Raw genomic sequence first — 5194 nt, 5'->3', positions numbered from 1 at the left:
ACGTATTATGAGCTGAGCTGTAGTATGTTGGCTGTTTTGAGTTGAGTAAACATGATCCTGAGGACAACAAGAACTTTTCAATTAGTGCACCTCGGAAGTCCGTTTTTGTACATCCCCATAATGGGTGGTGGGCATTAAAGTCTCCGACCAGCAGCCATGGTTCTGGGAGTTGGTCAATCAGCTTTTCAAAATTTTTGTTGCATAGCCTATGATCTGGCGGAATATACAGCGAACATACCGTTGTTATTTTACCGAATATTAAGGCTTGTATTGCCACTGCCTCTAAGTCTGTGTTAATCGAGATGTTTCGACAAGCGATTGACTTTTGTGTTATAATGGCAACGCCACCGGAGGGGTGAGTACTGCCTTGCCTATCTTTCCTGAATATATGATACTGTTTGAGAAAACTTGTGTCTGTTGGTTTCAGATGCGTTTCTTGCAGACAAACTATGTTTGGTTGGTGTTCGGCGAGGATTTCATATACGTCATCCAGATTTTTTAGGAGTCCTCGACAGTTCCAATAAATGATACTCTCGGTAGCCATTTTGGTAGGTCTGGAAGGAATATAGAGTAGGGTTAGGACTCGCCGCCCTTATCAGGGGGCTTAACTGGTGTATGTTTTTTTGATTTGAGACGGTCCAGCAGGCCCCGCCTCTCATTGGCGGACTCCCTAGGCGCCGCTGACGCTGCGGAGTCCGTGCTCACCTCCATCGCCTCTGGTGAAGGCATGGAGGCAGGAGGTTTTTCAAGAGGAACAAAGTCCCTCTCAGATGTCTTTGGTGTCCCGGACGTCTGGGGGAAAGTGACCTCCGGGATAGCAAAGATTGGTGCAGCCGGTGGCTGCTTAGTGAGGAGCCGTGGTGGGAGCACGTCAGCAGCATTACACTGCGTGCCCACCGTTACTAGACGCGGCCTGGCCCCTCTGCGGGCTGCGTTAGCATAGGGAGCTGAGGAAAGCATTCTGTGCTTTTTTCGGGCCTCTCCGTATGTTATCTTCTCAGTTATCTGTATATTGATTACTTCTTTTTCGGCCTGAAAGGCTGCACAGGACCGTGAGTACGCAGGGTGGGTGCCCTCACAGTTCACACATTTGTAGTCAGTTGCACTGCATTTATCGGTTGCATGGTCATGCGCGCTGCATTTTGCACAGGTAAGGCGTCCTCGACATGTCTGGCTACCATGCCCGTACCGCTGACACTTGAAGCACCTGCGGGGGCTTGGTATGTACGGGCTAACTTTGCATCGGATAAATTCCACATTGACAAATTCAGGAAGTGTGCTCTGGTTGAAGGTGAGAACAATATGCTTCGTTTTTATTTCTTCGTTCTTTCGCCTGATTGTTATTCTTCGTACTGCTGTTACACCTTGGTTCTGTAGGCCCTCAAGGAGATCTGATTCTGTTTCGTTTAGGAGGTCTCGCTCAGAGACAACTCCCTGGCAGCTGTTAAGACTGCGGTGGGGTGATACCTGAACGTCAAGGTGAGCAAACGTTTTTGTTATGAGAAGGTTGTCAGATTGACTTTTGTCTAATACCTCTATTAGCAGGTCACCAGATCCTAGTTTTTTCGCTTTGTAGTTTGCCCCAATGATGGCCTTCAGAGTGTTGGCAATCAGAAAGACTGACAGTTCATTTACTGGTTGAGATTCGGTTACAGAGTGCAAGACAAGAAATTTTGGGAAGTTCTCAGTTGGTGTACTGATTTTTTGCGTCACTTCGGTGCGACTCCTTTTCGGGGGTCGATCAGGTTTTTTTAAAGGTAGTTTTTCCATGCAGTATGGATTGTTTTAAGGGGTCCTAATATATGTCGCCTCTGGTTCACCCTTATACGCAGAGGAAGGTCCCGGAGCCCCTCGCCTGGTGGACAGGCGAGGAGCCCATCGGCCGAGGCTTGACCATGGCCTCGACCGCCACCGTTCAAGGTTTCTTCCCTTCACCTCTCAACCTATCGCCACGGTACGGATTACAGCTTCGGTATGGGGGCTCAGGGTCCGTGGTGGCACCAAGCACCAACACCTAGTTTACACAAGGTGCCCTTGCGGGTATCCATCCATCCATCCATCCATCCATCCATCCATCCATCCATCCATCCATCCATCCATCCATCCATCCATCCATCCATCCATCCATCCATCCATCCATCCATCCATCCATCCATCCATCCATCCATCCATCCATCGATCCATCCATCCATCGATCCATCCATCCATCCATCCATCCATCCATCCATCCATCCATCCATCCATCCATCCATCCATCCATCCATCCATCCATCCATCCATCCATCCATCCATCCATCCATCCATCCATCCATCCCCAATATATCCTCACTCGCTGATACCTCACGTTTGTGTACCGTTTGCTAAACGCTATACTAAAACTAGATCTGATGGTGAGTTTTTTTTTACGGTACGCTAAATTTATTTCCGTTAGCACCGCTACTTACGCTAACGCTAAACTAATCATTGCAGCGTTCCGCAAAGCGTGTCAGCACAGTGGCACATCGTTTCATGTATTTCCTCCGTGCTCTAGCAATCGACGCCAGAGAATCGATACATTTCCAATCTCCGCGGAGCGCACGTGCCATTGACAATTTACATATAGCCTCGTCAGTTTTTGTTGTACGATTTCCTTCCTCGCATCAACTGCCTTCTATAGGCACAGACCGCCTACGGATAAGGACGAGTAAATAATACGTTCAACACAGATCGACGTCTCGCGTCACATACATAAGGCGATAAGTGCACGAGAACGTTCGGGGGTGCTTGAACCTGGCGATACGGGGTTGGGACTGGTAGGTAGGTCCACGACCTACAGTAGGTGGTGGGTAGGTGCTGTGTCTTGCAGGGGGGCTAGTCTGCCACCATATCTTTATCTGCTGTTGTAGGGCGTCATTGCACCCCCTGCCGTTTCGGTGGTGGACGGCGGCGGTTGCCGACGCGCGTCTTTCTCCCCTTTTTCTTGTTCTTCTTTTTTAAAATCTTTATTGGTTCACAGGAATCGAAAGGCGCAGTATCGGATTTCATCGTAGAAAACTGTCAGCAGCTCCTTCTCATGCAAAGCTAACAGGCTAATACCCTCATAAGGCCTCACTGAGTACGGTAGCATTATTTGGAGCCCTCATCAATCATACCTCAGCCAAAAATTAGAAAAAAATTCAAAATAGGTCCTTCGTTTTATTTTCTCCAGCCAGTCATGCTACGATAGTGTATCATCCATGCGATATAAAGCGGGTATTCCTACTCTTTCTTGTCGGCGACGCGTAGCTTCCATATAATTTCTATACCTTAATTCTTTATAACGGTGGAATCAAAATTGATACAGTTCAGTACATCAAGGCATCATATCATCGTTCGAAGAGGTTAAATCACGGGAAGTGCATCAGACCCATCCCAGCTCGATGCGACGCATACAAATTTTCATTTTTTTTTCCTTCAGCTACTGAAGAATGGAATAGGCTGCCACATGAATTTATGGGCGACATCTGCCTTGTTATTTTTCTTAAAAACGTCGAGTCATATTTTGAGAAGCAAATGGTGTAAACAAAAAATCATTCTTAAAATGTATTTCGTTATTCACTGCGAGTGTTTAGTTTAGGATTTATCTTATTAGTACCTATTGTCTAACGTATTCTTTTATTGTTTCGCTTCGCGGTTCTTTTCAGTGCTTCATATGCGACAAATTGAATGTCCGTTATAGTGTTGCAGTGCGTATGTTTTCCATTTTGTATAACAGTCCCATTCGTTCACCCACTCATGTAAGAGCCTAGCAAGGCTTACAGTATGCTTAAATAAAAAAAAAAGTATCTGTCACACTTGTTTCTGTGGACACCTGACCCGCGCCATAGCGGGAGGGAGGAGGGTGGGAGTGATGAAAGGGGAAAGAGAGAAAGAAGAGCCGTAGTGGAGGGCTACGAAGTAATTTCGACCACCTGGGGATCTTTAACCTGCGCTGACATCGCACAGCGCACGGACGCCTCTTCGTTTCGCCTCCATCGAAACGCAGCCGCCGAGGTAGAAACCGGGTACTCCGGCACAGTAGTCCGGCGCGTCTTACCACTGCACCCTATAATTCTCTTCTGTCCTCACGAGGCGGAGGAGATGGCTTAGCTACAGAGGCAGTAGCTGGCCGGTGCATTTTGTTTTTATTCTTCCTTCATTCGCAATAACATATGATCAACTCAGCTGTGTCAACTTGATCCTCGCGCTTTTTAAGCTCGTTCTGCTAAGAACGTCTCTGTTTCAAGCAGTAAATAGAGGAATGTCGAGGTCAGCGCCACACGCCATGCTGGCAGGTCGGCCGGCCAATACATGAAACGATGTGCCACTGTGCTGACACGCATTGCAGAGCACTGCAAAATCGGTTTTCCGGTGTTTTGCGGTGCTACGAGCACTGGGCTAGCTGGTTTGTTTTCAGAGCGTAAGCGAAAGGCGCCTAGCTGCTACTAAACCTCCGTATTTTTTGTTTCTTTTTTTTTTATTTTCTTTTTTTTTCCCCCGAGGAGTTTGCCACCTCTTGTGCTCGTTGCTATGGCTCGTTGAATGGTTTCGCCGCCCGGTGCCGCATTGATTGCTGGTCTTTGGAATTAGACATCATGGCATCCAAACCCGCTTGCCTACCTTCCTAGTACGGAAGGATGGGCGCGGTCACTCTGCCATTTATAATAAGAATAAACATGGTAGAAAAACGTAGGAATTCTTCCACCCCTGTCTGAGGTAGCAGGCTAAGTACTGCAGGATTCGAGTTCTGACCCGTTGCGCTCAGGTTCCCTATTCTAGTGACGCTCACAAGAGCACCCATTATACACGGAAAAAGAATCAGTAATTTGTAATGCGTCGCTTTGAAGGAAAATTGTCTTCAAGTATTATAAGGCTTCAGTATAGTCCCCAGTTGAATGGTTAATCGAAGTTTTTAATATCGGTAACACAAACGCTTGAACTTTTTTTCAAGCTGGCCAGAATCCTGTTTTTCTTGGGTCTAAGGTCGCTGCCCTCGAAGAGTTTTTTCACAAGAAGGGAAAGGTGCCGTATTTGACCCGCGCCGTAGCGTAAGGGAAGAGGGGAGTGAAATTTTAGTTCCCAGCCCTCCACTACGAAAGATTTGGCGGACATTACGTTGCGCTGAGGCCCTGTCACGTTAATTCCGGTCGTAGTTTTTGTGATTTCATTTCTGCTGGCATTGCTTGCAGGCGTGCTG

At 47.3% G+C, this 5194-nt stretch overlaps 1 long non-coding RNA gene across 1 annotated transcript; it reads left to right on the top strand.

Moving 5' to 3' along the window:
• The first annotated feature begins 1059 nt into the window (after positions 1-1059).
• LOC146182775 (uncharacterized) lies at positions 1060-2009 on the top strand. Its single transcript, XR_014708391.1, has 3 exons — positions 1060-1291; positions 1411-1479; positions 1833-2009. It is a non-coding gene; the product is annotated as an uncharacterized LOC146182775 (long non-coding RNA).
• The last annotated feature ends 3185 nt before the right edge of the window (positions 2010-5194 follow it).

This window comes from Amblyomma maculatum, chromosome 7 (assembly GCF_055883805.1).
Source record: "Amblyomma maculatum isolate TAMU_Amacu chromosome 7, ASM5588380v1, whole genome shotgun sequence".
Taxonomy (NCBI): Eukaryota; Metazoa; Arthropoda; class Arachnida; order Ixodida; family Ixodidae; genus Amblyomma; species Amblyomma maculatum.
This window is presented reverse-complemented; position numbering and strand designations above follow the sequence as displayed.